This window comes from Lynx rufus, unplaced genomic scaffold (genome assembly GCF_022079265.1).
Source record: "Lynx rufus isolate CCGP_SWC_20201006 ecotype Redwood Valley unplaced genomic scaffold, mLynRuf1.p SCAF_20, whole genome shotgun sequence".
NCBI classification, from domain to species: domain Eukaryota; kingdom Metazoa; phylum Chordata; class Mammalia; order Carnivora; family Felidae; genus Lynx; species Lynx rufus.
Window position 1 is genome coordinate 22,513,610 of NW_025814835.1, and position 23,891 is coordinate 22,537,500.

The 23,891-nt window shown below is 36.2% G+C and overlaps 1 protein-coding gene across 1 annotated transcript in view; it reads right to left on the reverse strand.

Annotated features, from left to right (window-relative positions):
- DCC (DCC netrin 1 receptor) overlaps positions 1 to 23,891 on the reverse strand; it is a 753,976-nt gene that overhangs the window by 565,293 nt on the left and 164,792 nt on the right. The window lies entirely within an intron of this gene.

Genomic DNA, 23,891 nt, shown 5'->3' on the forward strand with positions numbered 1-23,891 from the left:
AAGCTGGAACAGGCAATTAAGATTCTCTTTTAGAGACTCCAAAAAGAAGGCAATCCTGCTGATATCTTAATTTTAGTCCAGTGAAACTTGCTTCTGACTTCTGTTCTCTAGAACTATAAAATAATACAATTACTTTGTCTCAAGACATTAATTTTATGGCAATTTGTTTACAGCGGCAGTAGTGAGTAGAAATTCTAAGAGTATTTTAAATAGGGTCTTCTGGAAAGACCTAAAAATCTCCATTAACCAAAGTAATAAACATATAATTATGTAATATAGCTCTGATAATTTCATATCCTATCATAGCAAGTTGTGAAGTGTTTAGATAGGAAATCATATTCACAGTCCCCCACATATACTAAGTCATCTGTTCATTGACTTGTAAAGTAGGAAGCGCAACAATATGATTTTTTTTAAAAATCTGAGATTAAAAAAATCATACTCTCAAACAGACAGGCAAAACAATATACAGAGGTTTCTATCACCATCTGCAGACGCCCTCTTGAATTAATAAGAATGCTGTACTCTTTCTGTTGAATTTTGTATCATTCCATTTTTTTTCTATTAACAAATATCAGTGGACAAGGCAGAAATTAATTTTTAGATTCAATATCATTAACTGTCTTTGTTGTTGTTGCTAACTATGATATTGGTAAACCATTTCTGACTTTCCCCCTTTTTTGGACATCCTTCCTGAATTCAAGTATGCTCATGATAGATTAGAAGGCATTCTTGTCCCTCTTTCCAATTCTCTTTAAGTTGGCCCCTAAAAAAGTAATGTGGAATCTGCTATTGATGAAAATGACTATTTCCTCTATGCTCTGTAGTTTCTAAATAGACATCTTTCTCTAATTTGTACTTGCCATATTATATTATAATTATCTACTTACAAGGCTATTTCTGTACATTAGAGCCTACTTAGACTATGAGTTTTTTAAGGTTAGGAATCATTTTATCCCTTTTTATCTCCCAAGACTTATGCCAGGTAAGCACTGAATACATGTTTTTAGAATTAATAAATCTTTGCATAGGCTAAGATTATAATGTAACTGAGAGTACTCAGGGAATCTTAAAAAAAAAATTTAAAAACTAAAGACAATCAGACATAGCTGTCATTATGCACTAGATAAGCAATGGTTCCAAGGCAAAAATATCACGATTGAAATTAGAGGCGTTTATGTTGGCTCACTGGGTTAAGTGTTGAGCATCTTCCCCCGTGCATTTCCACATTGCCCCTTTCAACCTGCCTTCACAAGATCCTCCTACTCGAGAGGTGCCCTAATGCCCTCATTCTGCTCCATTATTTCCTGGGACACATTCCCTGTATACCTAGGCCTGCCTTCTTCAGACTGCTCTGCATTTTTGGGCAGTTCCACCTCTCTTTCGTTCATCAGATTGTACTTCAAGCGCAGGGCTTTGTTCCACTGTCTTGCATTCTTCTTGTATATTTTAAAGAAATCTGTGCTGACTTGTTAATACTTGTGTCAACTTGATGTCATTCTCCTAGGGAACATCTTTCACACTGAGGCTTTCTTAAGAAATAACTTCTTTGCACACAACAAAATTTCATATGGATGTTAGTGTGCTCTCACACTTTATTTTAGCAGATTTTTTAAGTGTCCTTGATTAATATAAGCATATGTTTATGCGTAGCATTGTTTCTCACTGTAGGAATTCATGAAATTTCACTGTTCTCTGTGGAGGGTCGTCAAATTCAGCTTTTGTCCTACTTTAGTCTTACCACTAAAATACGACTTTTATAAAATATTATCACTGTGAGACAAAAATACTTTTAAGCCTGTCATTCACTTACTTCCAACATCAGTCAATCAATAAATGCTTGATTTTGAACAATCCCTTAGAGTTCCCAAAACATGAATTGACTTGTCTTGCAAGAGTGTGTTGGAGGGATAAAACGGGGTAAGTAAAGAAGCCACAATACAAAATTCACTTTGTCAATAAAGACACTTAAGAGTATTAGATAATGTCATAAAGCTGGGTATACTCCAATCCTCTATGAGTGTTTTCCAAGGGTGGCTGAAACATGATATCATTTACACTGGACATGCCATTTTGATTTTGGAGTAGCTGGATAATGAACTGTGCTACACCATGGTGAGTTTGTTGAAAGAGGATTGAAGAAAAACAGATGAGCTTCTCAAGTGGATAAAAGAAAAAAGAAAAATTAAAGTATGCCGATTAGTAAAGAGGAGACAAGAAAGCCTAAAGCACCATTAAAAATGTAGAAGTTAAAATAAGGGACAGACCTAGAAGTTGGAAGCTGTAAAACTCTAAACCTATTTCTGCTGGCAATATATAAAGTGTGATGATTTATGTAATTTATTACAAATGTTAAAAATTGTTAATTACAGAAAAAGGCTTCAGGGATATTCATTTGATAAAAGTTTTCCCTCCTTAATCGGCCATTCTGTAGCACTATGGGAGAAATGTTATATGCAAAAACTAGAGACATTCAGGAGTGCCTGGCTGGCTCAGTCAGAAGAGCATGTGACTCTTGACCTTTGGGTCATGAGTTTGAGCCCCATGTTGGGTATAGAGATTACTTAAATGTATATATCTATATCTATATCTATATCTATATCTATATCTATATCTATATCTGTATCTGTATCTGTATCTATATCTATCTATATACATATATATAGATATAGATAGATATATAGTTTAAAACACCCTAGAAACACACAAAGATCTATGGGTGTAGGAGCACTTACATTATGTATAAGGACATGGTAAATAAAGATTGAGTTGAGGTTGTGGATGTGGAAAAAAGAGGTAGATTAGGATTGGACAACACAGCTAGTCTCTATGCATTGTTTGAAACATCTACTGAGTCTTGAATCATCAAATAGGGAACACTCCCTTGAATGACTGATGTCTTCTCATCAATATTACACTTTACCCATACATCCTGGCCTGAGTAAAGTCCTTGATAGCAGAGGAAATGCCTTCCATTTGGTTGTTTTTGGTAACTTCTTCAGAGTTAAGCCTGAAGTCAGTGAGACCAGGTAAGGCTCAATAATCTGTGCACATGAAACTCAAAGTTTCAGAGAAGGTATATAGCTGCAGCCAGGATTAAGAATCACCACCCAAGCAGCTTATCTAAACTTTTTCATCACTCAACTAATGCCAATGATGTTCTGAACCCATGCTAATCTTCTAATAGCGTATTAATTTCCTTAGTAAACCAGATGCTTAGAGAAACCAACAGACATATCCTGTTCTGCTTGGCAGTCATTTTATCATTAGTATTATTATTAATAACAGCATTTATTTTGTACCTCCCATGTGATAGGCATTATGAAAAATAAATTATAATAAGTGCTTGCAAATAATTACACACATAATTTTATTTTCTACATTTAAAAGCTAAAAACACTTCAGTTTAGAGCGCTCAATATCCCATCCAGGAGCACAGAGCTAGTGAATTTATTAGTTTAAATGACTTTCCATCTCCTGTGAAATTGGGTTAAAACAAGGCATTTTTATGGGGATGGCTTAACCATGAGTGTTCAGAAAAGCAAACCAGCTTCTACCTACTTACTTCTCCATGATTTGTCAGATCAAATACAGTCAACCAAACTCCTTTAACACTCTGTTTTTACTTTAATTCTTAGTATTCCATTCTCAACCCTCTCAGCAACATAGTCTTTTCCAGGCAAATAATATTTATTCTTATGAATTAAAACTGAAGACCTCTAAACTCTTATTTCTAATATTTTTAACGTTTATTTATTTTTGAGACAGAGAGAGACAGAGCATGAACGGGGGAGGGTCAGAGAGAGGGAGACACAGAATCTGCAACAGGCTCCAGGCTCTGAGCTGTCAGCACAGAGCCCGTCGTGGGGCTCGAACTCACGGACCGTTAGATCATGACCTGAGCCGAAGCCGGCCGCTCAACTGACTGAGCCACCCATGCACCCCTAAACCCTTATTTCTACCTTCAACCTCTTTCTGAAACTCTGAAGCTAATACTGAGTGTGAACAAATGAACTTGTTACTGTCTGTTCATGCCCATGTATCTCTCCTCCTTCTGATTGCATCACCCCTCTTCTGTCACTTAAGTGCATCATCTGTAAATCTTCATCCTCATTCATCCTGAAGGCCTATGGTCACCACATCCTGTTAATTATGTCTTTGATATGTTTCTTTGTTTCCATTTTTTATCATCACTGCCCAGTTTAGGTCATCAGTTATAGATTCCTAGATGGAATTTCCCCTAACTTCTCCTCCCTTCTGCATCCTAATAACCAACCTGTATCTTAGCCATTCTTCAAAGCTGTCTTTTGAAAATATGTTAATTATTAAAACTATTATTGATTCTTTTTTACCTTTATGGTCCTGTCCTCACTACAGAGGTCTCTCTCACAATGCCTGCCCAAGTACATATTTCCAAGTTACACAGTTAACAAATGAATAATGTTAATTTAAAAAACTTACATGTATTGAACGTATTTCTACATTCCAACACAGAGGATGTACCTAACAATAAAGAAAAGCCATGGTTCCAACCCAGTAGGTATCTTCCTGATAATATAGTAAATTCTGCTGATGCAGAGAGGTCATGTCAAATGCTCACTGCTTCCAGCTGTTGAACATACATAACGCCATTAGATAAAATATATCTGCAGGAATGAATACATATATGTATATGCTTCGAAAAAAAATCAGGTACTAGAAAGAAAAGAAATCTGAATAATAGTATAGTTGTTAGCAAGGTGCCAGAGAAGAAGTGGGCAATCTGTCCTAAGATTTTTAACTTGGCAAATATATTCGGAAAAAAACACTGTATTTGTGAAATACAAAAATCAGAAACTGAGAAATTAATATAAAATTATTCAAAGCCCATTGAATCCCTAGGGCCTATAAAATAAAACACCACTCTCTATGAAACTTTCACAACTTAGGACATAGGACATTACCACAGAAAAAAATATTTCCCATTGAAGACGACCTCACTATTAAGGAACATTATAAGAGTGTTAACAAACTCAACAAACCGGAGAGTAGCACCATAAAAATTGCAGAACATAGAAAACCTAAAAGACCCTGTAAAATAAAGAAGGGCTAAATAACAAAAGGATAAAAGAAATATAAACTATAATTTTAAAAGGCAACAAAACAACAATAACAAAAAGAACAGGCTGATTTGACAAAGAATTAAACCAAGATTTCTGACACTAGATCTTGTGCTTCTAAAAATCACATTTTTTCCTGCCTGCCTTTGTACCAAACTCAATTTCCCACACCGCTATTCTAATTCAAAAAATCATGACATCTTGAATCAAGGCAACAGCCTTATTGGCGTCCATGCTCCCAATCTGCGCTCGTCTTGTCTCCTCTCCCAATCTGCGCTTCATTATAAAGTAAGTGTCCTCATGTTAAATGCTCATCTGAGCACATTACTTCCTTGATATAACTATCCCAAAGCATCCTGTTGTTTTTAATGTAGTTTGCAAGGCTCTGCGTGGTGCCCCATCTTGCCTGTTCAGCCTCATTTCCTATCATTTATCCCCTTCACATTCTATTGAGCCCCTAGCTTCTGGAACACATAGCGCTCTCCACACCTCCTGGCCTTTGCTCTTCTTGTTCCCACAGACATTAGCCTGGAAACCAATTTCCAATTTCTCAGAGGGTCCTGCAAGCCCACATTAAAATGAGATAGCTTTCCTCTGTGCACAATTACTTCTATGCTCTTCTCTTATAATCACATTTGCCATATTTAATTGTGAAGGGTGAGATCACTAGATAATACCTCTATAAAATCTGAGATAGTATGAACCTGTTAATTATATAAGTGATATTTAGCAGATGTTCCATAAATATTTGTTGAGAACATTAAACTATCACCTTGCATCTCCTTAGCTTCTTCACTCTGCTGATAAAAAACCTTGGTCATATTGTAAGGGTGAGCTGTCACATGACCACTTTTATTTTTTTTGAAATACCAACTATTCTGGCTCCAGTGTTCTCACATTATCTTAAATTATAAATGGCTATCTCTCCAGCAAAGTCATAATCTACTACATTGGTGACATGTAATAGGTTCTTAATACATGTCTAATGACTAGATATATGATCCAATGACTATAAACAACCAAATGACTGATATTAGGTCCTTACTAGGATGCCCAAAAAGAAGATCCTTAAAAAAAACCCTACATTTTCCCAATTTTATTGCAGAAATAAACCTTTACATTTCAATTTGCATAACATATCTTCTTATAAATCTTCACCACTGGATTGTTCTTTTTCTTTTTTCTCCATGCTCACATCAACACCTTTACAAATTACATCTCAAAAGAAAAAAAAAATAGTATACTCCTCTGTTGAGAAACTTATCTGCATCCAGGAATGATTCCAACAATCCTTGGGCACTGAAGTCACAAGAGATTCAAAAGCATATGGCTGTTTTCGCCTTGTTAAAGATAAGCTGAATTCAACTGGGAAAACCAACATATTACAGTCCACTAATACCTATTTCTTTCATTGAAGTCCATTCTAATTCTGATCATTTTATAATCAAATTTAAGTTTTATAGAGGAAACATCACCTATTAACTAAAACATAACTTTATAAATAAATACTTTATGCATGAAATTATAATTTAAAATATGGTAAAAGATATCAAGCAAGAACTAAATAAGTAGAGAGATATCCCATGGTCATGGATAAGAGTCAATATTGTCAAGATGTAAGTTTGTCCCAACTTGATCTGTAGATTCAACACAATCCAAAACAAAATCTCAGCAAGTTATTTTGCAGATATTGACAAAGTGATTCTAAAGTTTATATCAAGAGACAAAAGACCCAGATTAGCAAACTCAGTATTGAAGAACAGAGTTGGAATATTGACAACTACCTGAATTTAAGACATACTACAAAATTACATTAATGAAGACAGTGCGGTATTGGTGAAAGAACAGACAAATAGATCAGTGGAACAGAATGGAGTCCAAAAATAAACCCACAAAAATATAGTCAACTGATCTTTGCAAAGGTACAAAGGTAATATATTGGAGTAAAGACAATCTTTTCAACAAATGGTGCTGAAGAAACTGGGCATGTGAAGAAAAAAAAAAAAAGAAGAATCTAGATGTAGCTCTTATAACCGTCACAAGAATTGACTCAAATGCAATCATTGACTTTAATGTAAAACACAAAACTATGAAACTCTTGGGAGATAACATGTGATAAAATCTAGATGATCTTGGGTATAGCAATGACTTCTTTGATATAACACCAAGGGCATAATCCATAAAAGAAATAATTAATATGCAGGACTACATTAAAATTAAAAACTGTTCTATGAAGGACAGTATCAAGAAAATGAGAAAGACAGGTCATAGATTGAGAGAAATCATAAGCAAAAGACACTTAAGATAAAATAATTTTATATACACAATAGGTCTAGAACCTTAACAATAAGAAAATGAATAACTTGATTTGAAAATGGGCAAAAGACTTAAGACACCTCACCCAAAAATGATATACAGACAGCAAGCAAGCATATGAAAAGATGTTCAACATGGTATGTCATTAGGAATTTGCAAGCTAAAACCACAAGATACCACTACATCTATTTGAACAGCCAAAATCCAAAATGTTGACAATGCCAAATGCTAGTGGGGATGTGGAATAACATGAATAATCATCCACTGCTGATGGGAATGCAAAGTGGCACAGACACTTTGGACGACAGCTCGACAGTTTCTTAGAAAAATGAACTTACTATTACCATGTGATCCAGCAATTGTGTTCCTTGATATTTACCCACAGGAACTGAAAACTTGTCCACACAAAACCCTGCAGAAGGATATTTAAAGCAGCTCTATTCACAATTACCCAAACTTGGAAGCAACAAATCTGTCCTTCAGTAGGCGAATGGATAAATAAACTGTGGTACATTTAGACAATGGAATATTAATTATCGCTTAAAGGAAATGAGCCATCAAGCCAAGAAAAGACATGGAGGAAATTTAAATACATATTATTAAGTGAAAGAATACAATGTGAAAAGATTGCACACTGTGTGACTCCAACTATATGACGTTCTACAAAAGGCAAAACTATGGAGACAGTAAAAAGATGAGTGGTTACCAGGAGTCAGAGAGGACAGACGGATGGATATGCAGAGCACAGAGGAATTTCAGGGCCTTGAAATTTTTCTGTATAATACTATAATGATGGCTACAAATCATCATGCATTTTTTTTAATTCAAAGAATGTACAACACCAAGAATGATATTAATATATACCATGGACCTTGATGATTTTGATGTTATCACTGTATGTTCATCAGTTATAACAAATGCATCACCCTGGTAGAAGATGTCCATAATGAGAACGTATGTGCATGTGTGGGGTCGGGGGTCAATGATAACCCTCTGTGCTTTGTGCTCAACTTTTCTGTGAACCTAAAACTGCTCCAAGACATGAAGTTTATTAATTGCAAACAATGTAGTTAAAACATGCAGGCTTAACTTAAGCGGCTCTTCAGTTATAGCTTAGAGAAATTGCAATTAAAATATTTACACAGCTCTTCTCTGTACATAATGAATAAACTACAATAGATTTATAAGAGATTAAGAAAAGAACAAACTCCATTTGCTGCTTTTATACTGTTATTAAATTAAAGTAATGTAGCTTTAAAGATTGTTTCTTGAGTGATCAGATATACAAAATTTGGCAATAGTCCCTTGGAAAAAAATTGGGCTATTATTCTGCCTTGTAGATTGCAAAATCCATGAGAGAACATCAGACCTTCCTCAAATATGTCCCCACTTTTCTCTGAGAGTGTCCCCAGACCCACCTGCAAGATAAAGGTTAATTACCTGAATACAGTTTTAAATGTTTGAAAATTGTTTTACTTATTTAATTTTTTCCCCAAAAGACTACTGACAGAATGAAAGAAGTCAGAGTAAATTAAACTACATGTGTAGGAAAAAGTGAAATGACAAGTTACATAAAGCAAGTAACTGCTTTATGTAATTTGTGTAATATACCATTACAACCAGTACGATGATCTTATCTCTAAAAGACACTAACAAAATAACTAGTGATATGATATTTTTTCAGCATATCAGAATTGTGATATCTTCTTGAATGAGCAGTTTTTGCTACATTTACTAGGTTTACAGCCCTAGATGTAGGAGGTTCTTGTGGCATTGAGTTGTGAAGATTTTTGTTGCAAGCCTAATGTTAAATTATGAAAATACTGTGAATGCAGTATGACAAAAAAAGTGATTCCCATTTTACAGAAAGAAAAGTTAAATACAGACACATGCAAGATGGACATGATATTAAAGCTGAAAATAAGAATTCAAGGACCACTGTATACCTTCATTTTGCTCAGGGTTTATAATCCCATTTTTGCTGTGTAATTTAAGCACTTATGACATCTCCAGATTGCTGCTAACACCACCATTGTGTTTTGGCCTAAACACGCCAACACTCATGGAAGTTCCTAATTGCTCTTGCAAACCCAGCATGCTGCTGGCGGTGGGGGGGGGGGGCAGTGGCAATAGCACAATTTCTCTGAGAAACAACGTTTTGCTGGTGCTCATTGTGGAGTCATGCAGATCCTTATATAGTCTGATACACCTGCATCTCCTTCCTAGTGCTGGAGCCCTTTAGATCAATCAGCTCACATTTCTGCTTCTAACACATTGGAATGTTTGGTTAAGCTGACAAATTTGTGTAGTAAATATAACTGCCTGGCAAGAAGCTTTCTGTCTGCTTCAGTCAATGCTTTGAAATAAGTCCAGCCAGAAACATTTGTTTAGGCAGCTTTGAAAGTCAGTGACACAAATGGATAAGCTAGATGTCCTGTCTTCAGTGCTATACCAGAATGGCTCAGTGGGCACAGAGAGGCCACTGCTCTGGAAAGGCCAAAGGACTCCGCTAGCAAATGCAACTGCCAGATAGAGGTTGAACACAACAGGGATCACTCAGCATATTATGTGTGAGAATTTGGGCCAGGTCACAGAGGCAGCAAACTCAGAGGAGGTGGTCAGTCGATGCTGTGCCACAATGTCCCACTTTGACTGTTCTAGCACAAGCAGTGGCAACTGGTAGGGTGGGCTAAGAAGATGTATAGACAACTTCAGCTCCTGTCATTAAGGCTTGTCATCTAAGTGATGAGAATGAATAGCCATATTATTAAAACTTAAGTATTGGGGGCACCTGGGTGGCTCAGTTGGTTGAGCATCTCAGGTCATGATCTCATGGTTCAGGAATTTGAGCCCCTCATCGGGCTTGCTGCTGTCAGCAGGGAATGTGCCTCATATCCTCTGCCTCCCCGACCCTCCCCCACCGCCCCTGCCCTGCTCGTGCTCTCTCTCTCTCTCCAAAATAAATAAACATTTACAAAAAACTTAAGTATTTGACGAGCATATTGTCTTTGAAAAGAATGTTGGGAGGTGCTGGACGTGTGTCAAACCAGAGATCTATATGAGAGCCCTAAACAGATAAAAACAGCAGAGAGGAGAATGGGGGAGAAAGCTGAGAGAGGCACAGATGCAATACTATGAGGTTTTAAATAAGTGAGAAATTACTTCCAGTTGATTAAAAGTGATTGTTAATATACAGGGTACATTGGCTCAGTTTATGAGGATGAAAGAAACTAAGCTCAACAAAGGTTAAAGCTATACAGAGTAAAAGGGCTATGTGAGCTGAGGATGGTTTTTATACAATGAATGCAGTAACATTTGTATGGATTTTTTACTTCCCCATCAATTTTATATACCCATTTTATGTGATTATCACAACAGACAGGGCACAATTGTGTAGGGGGGAAATTATAACCAATTTTACAACTAAAAACTGACTTTCCTGGAGATATCTAATGATGGTATTAAGGAAAATGATATTTTGAACTAGGGTCTTCCTTCAGGTACAACAGGGGCTTTTTCCTAATCATGCAGTCTCTAGAAAAGATTGTTAAAGATGTGAGAAACTTGTGAGGGTGTTTGTCTCTAGCCAGTGGGAACAGGACATTATTAGAGGGAATGAATTTACACTCACTTTACATAGTGATGAAATATTTGAAGTTTTTTTTTTAGTGATTATATACTACTTTTCTAATTAAAAACAACTAAGAGAAACTATCCAGGGGGGAAAAGGCATAAAATAGGGAAAATAAGGACATAGACAATTTAAGATATAGAGAAAAGGAAAAGGTATATTCCCTCTGGAATATAAAAGGACTACATTATATGAAAAATTATCTCAGGTTCAGGGAGACATGATGAAGAAATCACTTGATTAGAATACATAGGTTTGATCTACTTCAAAGGTAAATCACCCTCAATGCAGAATTGAATAACCCTCCAAATAATATTCATCTAAATCTACAGTCCAAGCAAATACGCATATACTCATGGAAAATTCTACCCTATATCATGTGCACTAGCTGGGTATACTTAACCAATTCACTGAAAATTCCCCCACTTGGATATTTTCTCTTTGTTATGGGAATAAGCACATGTGCCTCTCTGCACATATTAGTAATATTAAGAGTAATTAATATTAGTGATAATATTAATATAATTATTAGTAATTATAATAACCTATTAGTATAATAATTATAGTAATAATTACAAGTTATTATTACAATTATGAGTAGTAATACAATGTAATAACACAAATTGTAATAGTATTTTCCAATTTAAGTAAAATGATATAACATTGAACATAATACTATGGAAATGTAATGACATGTTTGGACAATAATAAAACATTTTAATAAATATGTTCAAAACTAGTAATTAGTAATAATAACAAATTGTAAAATATTTTGCAATTTAAGTAAAATGATGTAACATTGAGCAATGGAAACACTACTATGGAAATGCAATGACACATTTGGAGAATAATGAAGCATTTTAATCAATGTATTCAAAATTCTCAGAGTTATCTTCAACTTGAATGATAGTTTCCCCTCTGGAGTCTACATACTGCTGTGAAAATATAAATTTATTTTCATACAACTTGTAAAGTAAATATGCCCTATGGAGGCAGCTTAGTATGCAAGCAAGTCTTGGGCTGGCCCTCTGAAAACAGAGGTTCCCATCTTGGTGGCAGACCCACCCACTGCGATTGAGGACCAACTACTTAACCCCTCTAAGTCCATGCACGTTCACCTGCCGCAATGATGCACACTGTCCTCTAGCTCACTGGCAATGCAGGCATGAGCAACAAACAAGGTAATAGTTTGACATAAAAAACTGACATTTTAAGCAAAAAAAGCTAGTTATCCATTTCAAGGTAGCCATAGCTACGGGAATGGATTTGATCTTGATATGCCAACATCCACAGAGTGAAACAGAAGTTTTTAAGTAACTGATGTAAACTTTCTCCACTTTGTGGATTCAGTGTCATGACCACACATTTTGCCTTAAACATCTTTGGGTATAAGTTATGTAAGCTATATATCTCTTAGCCAAAAGGAACTTGATTAGAGCCTTCTGCAATCAAATTATATTTGGTGGTCAGAAAGCTGATACTGGGATATTACAATGTGGCAACTGTTTTCAAAGAGTTGATTTATTAAAAGGAAAGATCAGTTAGCCCAGGTGTATGACATGGGCCAGGACAGCAGAAAGACTATTATTTGTAAGCTTATGCAGACATAGCCAGAGTGTAACTCCAGAAACAAGATAATTTGTTTGCAAATAAAAGAGTATTTGACAGCATGAATAAATCTTGAGTAGATCATAGTAAGGGAAATAGGCCAGCCACAGAAAGACAAATACTGCACAATTCCATTTACTTGAGTCATCTAAAATAGTTAAATTCATGGAATGAAAGGATGGAATGGTGACCGGCAGGGGCTGGGGGGAGGGGTTAGAATGGGGAGTTAATACTCAATGAGCATAAAGTTTCAGCAAGATGAGTAAGCACTAGAGATCCGCTGGATAACATTGTACCTACAGGCAACAATAATACATTGTATACTTGAACATTTGTGAAGAGGACAGATCTCATGTTAAGTGTTTTGACCATAATAAGTTTTTTTTAAATATAATACAAAGAGAGTAGGAAATTCAACTTCCTGTGAAATTTCCCTTAAAGCCTGTAATTCAGGGGATAACTTTTTTTTTTAATTTTTTTTTTCAATGTTTATTTATTTTTGGGACAGAGAGAGACAGAGCATGAACGGGGGAGGGGCAGAGAGAGAGGGAGACACAGAATCGGAAACAGGCTCCAGGCTCTGAGCCATCAGCCCAGAGCCCGACGCGGGGTTCGAACTCACGGACCGCGAGATCGTGACCTGGCTGAAGTCGGACGCTTAACCGACTGCGCCACCCAGGCGCCCCTCAGGGGATAACTTGATGGAACAGGATGGGTGTAGTGAGAAATGCAAAATGATTGATGGGGGAAAATATCAAGTATTGTGTAGATTAAGGTGAAGATAACTATTTGCCTCTGAACAATACAAGGTAAGACAGCAAACTGAAGCTTTTCAAGGACAGAAACCAGCAAATTGTTCCCCCAATACTTGGCAGAGTATCTATGCTAGTCGTTTTGCAAGAAATACCTATCAAATGGAGGAAATGTCCGTAACTATTACTGATGGGGCTTTAGACTTCTATATCTTGTTTCTATCATAAGAAATAAATCTAAATTGAGACTAAGGAGACAGGAGGAGAAGGAGTTTGAAAAAGCAAAGCCAGAAATATCTGTATATGTTTGTGTATCAAAGTTCTGAAATCATTAAATGAAGCATTTTGGAATAAGAAAGGCAAAATCTATTACTACCAAGATGTTATAGAATCTTAGATTCTTGCCTCCTTAACATACATGTTGCCACCCACTACTCAGCAGGCAGGTTCAATAAACCTTGGGCCAGCACTGTGCTGAAAACCACTATGAAGGCAGAGGAAAGCTGTCATCTGAACTTTGGTGTTAGCCACTGGTATTACTTGCTTCCTTTTCACTCTAAGAAACAACATATTTAGGAGGAAAATGGAAAAAAAATAAACTAAAACATATAATAGGAAACATATTAATGAGGAATAATTTCCTGAATATCCTATCTGTTCTTCTTCAGAACCTTCTTAATTATATTTCGGGCTGACTCTGCCCCTAAGAAGAGCAGGAAAGAGGCACCTTTGCTCACTTCTAAGAAATGTCCTTGACTCCTCTCTTATTTGAACAGCTTATGTTCATTTGCTTTCTGTCCAGGTCCTGAAAAGCTTCAGAGTCAAGGAGTTCTTCTAGGCTTGTGTGAAATACAACACACATCATTAATGGCAGTTTCAGTCTCTCAGGTTGCTAAAAGTATCAGAGCAGTAACTTGCAGTTAGAATGTGGCCCTCGCACACAGCAGAGCTATGACTTATATGGGGCAGGGAACTATCCATCATAGTTTTATAGATGAAGAAACAGGACTGGACAATAGCCACATCTGGTATAGAAACCTGAGGTCTGTGACTCTTAATTAATCTAGTGGTTTTCCCACTGTGGAAATAGTTTTTCCCATCACAGTGGAAGCGTGGTGTGATATGAGTCTGTTTTGCATAATGATTAACAGCAGGACCTCAAAGGTGGACTGATGTGGATTTGAAACTTGGTTCAGCCATTTCCTGGACGTGTGCCGAAGGTGATTTACTTAAGCTCTCAGAACCTTAGTTTTCATCCTGTACAATGGGGGCAACAATAATACCTCATCTCATGTGAGGATTAGAGGAGATAGGTTTCTGTTAAATACAGGTCTAGTATCAATCATCCCTCAATGAACATAGTTTGTTAGTTTGCTGATAAGAGGAGAGCTGCTCAGCATCTGGACAGACTCATGAGGCTGAACGCAGTGGCAGGAAGGTCTGTCCCATATGGGCTTCACGTGGGGGAGAGGAAAGACCATGGATGTGCATGCTGATTTGGCCAGCTATTAGCTATGTGGGCAGGCCACTTAGTCTTTCCTCAACTTCAGCTTGCTCATTTGTAAAGTAAGGATAAGGATGCATAGTTTATTGAGTTGTAGTCAAGAGAAGCATGAATTCGTGTGAAATACACAGCACGATGCCTGGTGTACAGAAGGTGCTTGATAAAGGGCAGCTACCGCTCAATATCAGTCACAATTGTAGAAATGCTCTCCCAAGTCATTCCATGTCCTAATTGCTCAGAATGTTATGCACGCACACACACACACACACGATAGAAGAATTAAAGGGTGAGAAACTAACCTAAGACTTTGTTAAATACAATGGTTTTGGTGAAAGATATGGATCAGGAATGATTTCTAAGGAGATTTTTTTAAGTTACTGTGCACTAAAACAGAACAGTCATGATAGCACATAAAATCACAGCACAGCAAAAATATTTTGTATATCCTGAATCAATAATAATATTAATCATAATCTATTAGAACTTACTCTCCTCCTTTTAAAGACTTTCTGGCTAGCAATATTATTTTACTTAATTTAGCTAGAATATCTACAGATATAGAGTTCTATGTCTGCTCCTTAATAATCATTTAAAAAAGAAAATTAGATGCTTTTCTACTTGCAAGAAATTGGAATTGCTGACTCTTATTTTACAGGTCTTACCTTTATCAATCCCTTTTAAATATGTCCCAATTATCTCCTTACAACCATTACCACAATATACTCTGAATTTGAAATGCAGTAGGAATACTTTACAGATTTGTGAACAGTGACTTCAGCCAAAATGTTGTCCCAAACTGGACATGGGATTCCTGGGACCCAGGTAACCAGACATACCATGACAGCATAGCATTCGATGGCCTCTTCCAAAAGATAAATTCCGTTAAGTATCCTCCCATAAGCGGGCCTGAGCTCAGTTTCCAACTCCAGGTTGAAAGGTAATAAAACGTTTGAAGACTCATATTAGATAATTGTTATTTTTTTATTTGTCTCCCTCACCTGAGGGACAAATACCTGTGGTTGTACCTCCACTTAATGAGGTCAGTTACATTCTGAAATGCTTAATAAAAAATCCCTAAGTGGACCATAAAATTGTTATTGTACTAGCTGTCTTATTACTCCCATAACCTCCAAAAATGGAGGGTTTTCAGTTACTTGTATCATTCTGCAGTCTGATGCCAAGGTGCTCCTGCTTAGACAACCCAATTCAAGATTTGGACAATACAAGGAGTTAACTAATATAAACTTGCAGACATGTTGCATTATTTAATAGCAAAGCATGTTGTTCTACTAAACTAATATAAAAGGTTTCTGGTGGAATTTGTTATTTTACATAATTTTCTTTCCAATTAAAGATGTTTTATGTTAAAAGCTACTTGCCCTAAATTCTCCTTTTCTGGGGATAAGTTTTATATCTATCTATCTATCTATCTATCTATCTATCTATCTATCTATCTAATCTATCTATCTCCTAGAGACTTGAATTTCTCATATATTTCAATACAAATATTCATGCCAATGAAGACAGCCAACAGACAAGCAATAGTCAGATAACTGCTGCCAAGGTGAGTGTTTTTGATGGGATCAATGGTGGGAATAAGATCCAATGGAACCTGGACCAAGGTGAGGCAAGTGAGGTAAGGCATGCAAATGTGACATACTGTCTTTTCCTAATATTTTGCTATTTTGTTTATCATAGATTTTTGCATTAACTTGATCCCTTAAAATATAGTATTATATTATTATTTATTTTGATTATTGAATTTTTTGGCTTCCCCTTAAATTTTATACCCGAGCAAGTGCCTCATTTGCCTGATCCTAATTTTGGCCCTGGGTTGGATTATTGGCTGCAATTCTTCACATGCCCAGATCAACATTTCTGCTATTTTAAGTTGAGCAAAAGGTATTTGGCACCCCTGGACTTTGGGCTCAGCCACGGGACTTGCTTTGGCCAACATGGATGTTAGCAGACAGGATGTAAACAGAGGTTAAAATTGTAGGACAGGGCTTTCCTTCTTGCATTTCTGCCATCATCATCAGACATCAACAGAGAATGTCTTATGTAGCTGCAACCCATGATACCTACACCCAAAATATGTGGAGCAAACTTGAACCCAACCTGCAATTTGAATCCACCAACCTATAGGCCTATGATTTTAAGGCATTATTACTATTGTTTTAAACCAGTGAGGTTTTCAGGTAGTTTGTTATATAGCATTACTGTAGCAACGCTGAGTAGTAGAGAGGGAGGGTAGGAAATATGCTTTACTACCTCTCATACTTCTTAATAACTAATAATCCATTTGATTTATTAACAAACATTCATTATGCAACTACAATGTGATAGGCACTGGAATTACAGAGATGGACTAAGGTGCTGGTTCTTCAGAAGTTTATTGTCTACTAGGAGAAAGACTATGAACAGGTAAGTGCAATTACTTGCTAAAAATTCTGAAAGGTTGGGGTGCCTGGCTGGCTCAGCTGGCTGATCATCTGACTCTTGGTTTCAGCTTGGGTCATGTTTCCAGGGTCATGGGATCAAGCCTTGCATCAGGTTCTGTGCTGAGCATGGAGGTGCTTAAGGTTCTCTCTCTTCCTCTGTCCCTTTCCCTAGCTCATGCTCTCTCTCTTTCAAATTAAAAAAAAATGCTGAAAGGCAAATATGCATTTGGTACAGTAGGCAAAGAGTTACATAAATTATCAAGCCTACTAAGAGAGAAAAGATTTAATGGAAGAGCTAATCATTACATGGAATTAAACCCAGATGCTCACCCAGCAGTACTACTACCGAGCACATGTTACCTACAAAGACAGAAGTGCCTTAGCTCTAGCTAATTGTTATTAGGGAAAAAAAATGGAAGCTCAATGTATCCCTGTCTTCAAGCTATCAAGAGAAATCTAGATTATTCTAAAAAAAATCTTATAATTCAAAAATAGCGGCCATTAATTCAAGCTGTTCCTACCTACTATACAGCTAAAGAAGTCCCCGGCTGTTCCTATACAGGCAAAGAAGCCCCTGAACCAAAGAAATAATCAGACCATAGGCTGTATTTAAACCTTGGATGTCTAGTTTGAGGTGGACTGAGCAGGTGGGTATTAGGAGACTGCCAGCTTGGACACAGGCACAGCTTGGACACAGGAGGAGGGACGGGCAGGGCTGAGATTTTGCTTTCAGCTCAGCTCTCCAAGCCAATGCTCTTGGCAGTTCTGGGTGCAGCTAGGAGGAATAGGCACTATTTTTCCTTCCTCTTTCTTCCCTTTTTTTTTTTTTTGTTTGTTTGTTTTGTTTTTGGTTTTGTTTTTCAACATGCTCAAAGTCACTGAAGGGCACTGTTTCTTCATCAATTTCTGTCTCTTAACAACAACAAAGTAATAATAGACATAATGAAAACATCTAAAGTCATAGAAAATGCACTATTAATTATCTGCAATTTGAAACATTATCTCTCTCTAATATGCCAGATAGCACGTCTCCCTTGCCAACTATGCACATTTCAGTCTAGGAATAATAACAACTCATAATATTTTTTTAGGAAAGCAGATTATGTTCATATATTTTCACTCTAAAATCTGGGTAATAGAGGAAAAATATTTTAAAACTACAACAGAAGTACTATTGTATAAAAATCATCTATCTTCAGTATTATTTGTATAAATCTTAGAAAGGTATTTTTTTTCTTGTCAAAATCTAAATTCCTATGTACAGATAATAGCATCAACAGCGGAAGGTGGTTTGGGGGTTAGGAGGATAAATGTCAAATTTAGCAGGATTGTGTAAGTCATCTTCATTTATAAATAATACATTACAATATGGTAACATGATATTTATCTAGCATCGCAGAGAAATTTTGTATTCTAGGAACACAAATGTTTTTGATAGCTGGAGGTTACAACTTCAAATGCCCCTAAGAAAAGTTGATGAGAAGCTATCTAAGATCTATTACATAATTTATCTGCCTTCTTAAACAGACTAGACTAAAATAAACAGACAAGCAAAGTAAAACCTTGAATTCTTTAAGTTTATCCTCATGAATAGCATATTTTACTATATTGCAATGCTGCTTTCCATGTCTAGGGTAGGAGATGGGGCTGTTGAGCCATATATGAAATGGCCCATGTTCTAGTCTGCAAGCCAGTAATTCTCCAATATCAGAATCACCCATGGGAACACAGATTATTGGTTTCCTTCCTGTACAGTTTCTTTTTAAGTAGGTTTGGACTGGAGAACAAGATTTTGAATTTCTAACATACTCCCAGGTGATGTTGCTGTTGATGGCCCAGAAATCATATTTTAATTAGCACTGCTACAGGTCTTTTCTCCTTCTTTCCTTCCTAGCTGCCTACCATTCATCCATCCATCCATCCATCCATTCATCCATCTATCTTTTATAATGGTGTTCCTAACTCCCACTCCTTCACCTATGACTTATCAATGCTTTCCATGTGCTCTTACTTATAAAACTCTCACAGAAAAAAATAAGTCTTTGGCTCTCTCTCTCTCTCTCTCTCTCTCTCTCTCTCTCTCAAAGTGAACATTAACACATAAATAAAAATTAAAAAAAATAAAACCCAGCCTTGATGTCAAACTTTGATATTCTCTAACCGTCACATCCTAGTCCTTTAAAAAAATTACCAATAACAATGTAGAGAAAGTCCCCTGTTTTGCTGAATGCTAAGAAAATAAAAACAAATAAGAAACATTCATTTCTTTTCTCAAATAATTTAAATTTTAACTATAAATATATATGGGTCTTGTGTAAGTGACACAGTAAATGCTTTCACACATCAATTAAAAGATCATGATGAGCAGGCCCCAGTGGCCTAATGGATAAGGCACTGGCCTCCTAAAAGATCATGATGATATAAACATAGATTACTAACGTTTTTATTATTTGTACCCTGAACTTTCAGCCACACTTCCCATGTATTTCACTAACACATCAGTCATTGCCTTCACATGTCACTTCTGTGTCTGCCACTGAACAATTAAAACACTTACATGGATGTAGTGAAATATGCACAATTATTACAGCAGATAGGATTAAAAATCAAAGGCAAATGTCCAAAACAATTTTAGATACATAAAGTTTATGTGGCACCAAAATACCAGTATCAATCAGATCCAAAGGGGGAAAGAGGCAACAAAGATGATGGCTTTCTAAATTCCCCCTCAGACATTCATATTTTGGAAGTCTAGATCAATATAACTATTTTTATCAATTTAGTCAATTGCCTGTAAAATGTGCAATGTTTCTACCTTCTGAATCACTACAAAAATTAAATCAAACCACAAATCTACACAGCAGAATATATAAGCAAAGAAAACACCAAAATGGCATTAAAATGAAAGTCAGAGGTATAAAATAAGACAGGGGAGATAATCATAACAGTAATAATTAAATGCTTACTCTGTGCCAGGAATTATACTGTTTTAAATCTACTATCTAATTCAGTATTCGTACAATTTTGTCATATAGCTAGCAAACAATGCAAATATTCAAATTCAGATTGTATTTGTTTCAATTATCTTATGATGATAATTTAAATTGTGTGTAATATGAATAAATGAAACCCTCTTTGGAAAAAGCAAAATATTTCAAACTGGGTAGATATGAACAAACACAGGAGACACCCCCATGACATTAAAAGACACACCTAAAAAGCTCTATATACTAAAGAGAATAGTATTAAAACACATAAAATACATTAGAAATAAAATGGGTTATTAATGGAAATAATGTAGAATTAGAAAACTACTTAATTTCATGAGTGTAATAAACTTGAATACTAAAACCAAATTTAAAAAGAAAACAAAAAGTTCATATTCTAAATTCATTTTGCATATAAAGCAAAAATTCTACACACTGGTCAACTGAATTTCGCAGAATATTAGTATTTTCATGTCTACATAGTGGCAAATCCTACAGTCAGTAAATACAGTAAAAATCAGAAAAAACAACCCAAAAAAGTATAAACTTACATAGAGAATTAGAACAGTAAAATATTAATAGTAGTTATCCATGGATAATAAAGTTATGTTGGGATTTTTGTCTACTATTCTGTATTTTCAAATATACCTGTAATTAATATGTACCTGTGTCTTTCATAATGACCAGATTTTATTTTAAAAGAAAGCAAGTATAAATGCATTCATGTGTATGTATATATGTGTGCATGAATGTATTTGCATATATACATACACATATACACATATGCTAAAGGATATTTTAAAACTATAATACTGTAGCAGTCATCTATTCCTGGACTTTGTTTCATGAGGTTGGATAATGCCTTTTTTAAACATCAAGGAGATATCCTAAATAATCTAGGAGTTTACTTCTTATAAACCACTTTGAATCTCATCTTCCATAAATATTAATTTGTGTTTGTTATTATCTTTCCAGTTTGTGAACTCTTTTGTGGGGAACAACACCAATAAATTTACCACCAGGGTATATAATTTTTATATCTTTATACCTAAATCCTATACTTCCTTTTTTTTCTTTTTTGTCCTAAAATTACCTTCAAGCTTCAAGAGAGTTCTCCTAGGCATAGTATTCTTGAATTTGTCAAATATGTCCACGTTCCACTTAGTAATATCCTTCATGGATATGAATTTGATTGTGTCCCTTTTCACCCATAATTTTTCTGAACAGAAAATTTCCCATCCGGTCTTACTATTTCATTCCTTTGATCATTTCCATTAACCTTTCAGGCTTTTCTAACTGTTTTATGGCCTTAATGGAATACACTGAATCAAACTATGAACTCTACTCCAAGTACAAAAATATTATTAGTTCTGGGGGTGCCTGGGTGGCTCGGTCGGTTGAGCGTCCGACTTCAGCCAGGTCACGATCTCGTGCTCCGTGAGTTCGAGCCCCGCGTCGGGCTCTGGGCTGATGGCTCGGAGCCTGGAGCCTGTTTCCAATTCTGTGTCTCCCTCTCTCTCTGCCCCTCCCCCGTTCATGCTCTGTCTCTCTCTGTCCCAAAAATAAATAAAAAACGTTGAAAAAAAATTAAAAAAAAATATTATTAGTTCTGTTCAAAGACTTAACAAAATTATATAGTACTGTTTTTTTTTCAATTTTATCATGGTTATCTATGGCATTTGGTTGAACTTTTGAACTGCTACTCTATACTGGACTGTTTTCAAGAAATAGTTGACATAGATTCAGTTATTGTTTTTTCTAGACACAATAGAGAGAGAGTAATTCATTTTATCAACATCGCTTGGATTATACTTCCCCAAATATATTACCTTTTACCTTCCACACCTGAAAATCATCCACTATTATTTTGCCTATTCACACAGCATTACAAAATGATCTGGCAGGGCCCATCCCTGCAAGCTGTTCACCAGTTTTGAACAGCTTCATAATCATCTGCAAACTTACACATCCGTCTCAGTACAGTCATACAGCCCACCTTTCTCCTCAGGCCCACATTCTTCCAGTATATATAACTGGAGCCATTTTTACTTGATTGTTGGTTTAGTCCAACCTCATGTGCTGATACTAGTCCTGTATACCAGTGGGGAATTTCAAGAACTTGAACAAATGCTATAGGTGAGAAGATCATGTTTACCTGGATGCTTTCTAATTCCAGTTGTACTTCCCATCCTGTTCCCTACCTTGACTGTTCTTCCTTATGACCAAGCCCCTCCATTATATTCCACTTATAATAATAGGTCTCTGTATGCAGCCTGCTCACCCTACTTTTGTTTGGTCTGGTTTTTAAATAGGATGCCTTGCCTTACTCTTGTTAATATCCTGCTTCCTTTGCTAACTGCCAGGTCAGTCTTCCTTCTCCAAAAACAGTGCTTAAGAATCACCTGGAAGGCTTATCAAGCTACAGCTTCCAGGCTGCAACCCTAGCAGTTCTGATTCAGTAGACCACGGCAAGGCCAAAAATCTGCATTTATAACATGCTTACAGATGATGCCAATAACTGCTGGCCTGGAGATTACACTTGGAGAATCACGCAACTTCCATGATTTCCATCTGTTTTTTGTCTGCCAGGAGCATCCCTCGATGATCCATCCCATTAGATAGCTCATTTGGATTGTCCTGAGGGGCTTTCCTACGTCAAAGGGTGCTGTTCCTTCCTCTGACCATGTATTAGGAAGGTAAACAATACCAATTCTGTATTTCTGCTGCCTGAAATGACGATGCCAGTGAGGATGATGGCAACGACAATGGCAATGAAAATGAGCCTGCATTTCCTCATCTTTAAGGTGGAGATAAAAATAGTAGCTCCTTTATAGATTTCTGAAACTGTTAAATGAGAAAGCACAGCACTTTGCATGGTGCTTGGCATGTAATAGGTCCCCCATAAATGTCGGTTATGAGGCCATCGACATAGATGATGATGGCAACATGTCATTAACTCAAGAGATTGACCGATTGATTAATTTGGGGGAACATAACAGTGAACAAAACAGGTAAGGATTCTGCTCTGGTGGAGACAGAAACAGTGAATGAGCACAACAGATACAACAGATAACAACAGATTACAATAAGTACTACAAAGAAAAGAGAAAAAGAAACAGAATAACTGGGAGAGGTTGATTTTGTCAGAATGCACAAGGGCAAACCCCATAAGAAGATAGCATTTGCAATACGATCTAAATGAGAAGTGGCTATGTGAAGAGCTAAAAGAAGAGAACCACAGACATGAGTAACTACCTAAGCAAATGTTTTGAGACAGGAAATTGTTCGGTTTGTTCAATGAAAAGGCCAGAGGCCACATTGGTGGAACCTAATAAACAGAGGTAGAATGTGCTGAAGTCAGAAGAGAAATAAACACGAGCTAAATCCCACAGAGGTTGGTAGGATGTCGTAGGGAGTTTTTAGTTTAGTCTAAGAAAAACAGAAAGACTCTGAGGGTTTTAATTTCTAAGAAGGGCACCCTATGTTCTGATTACATGTTAACAAGATCATCCGGGTAAGAATGGGTTGCAGTAAGGCAAAACTGCAAGAGAGA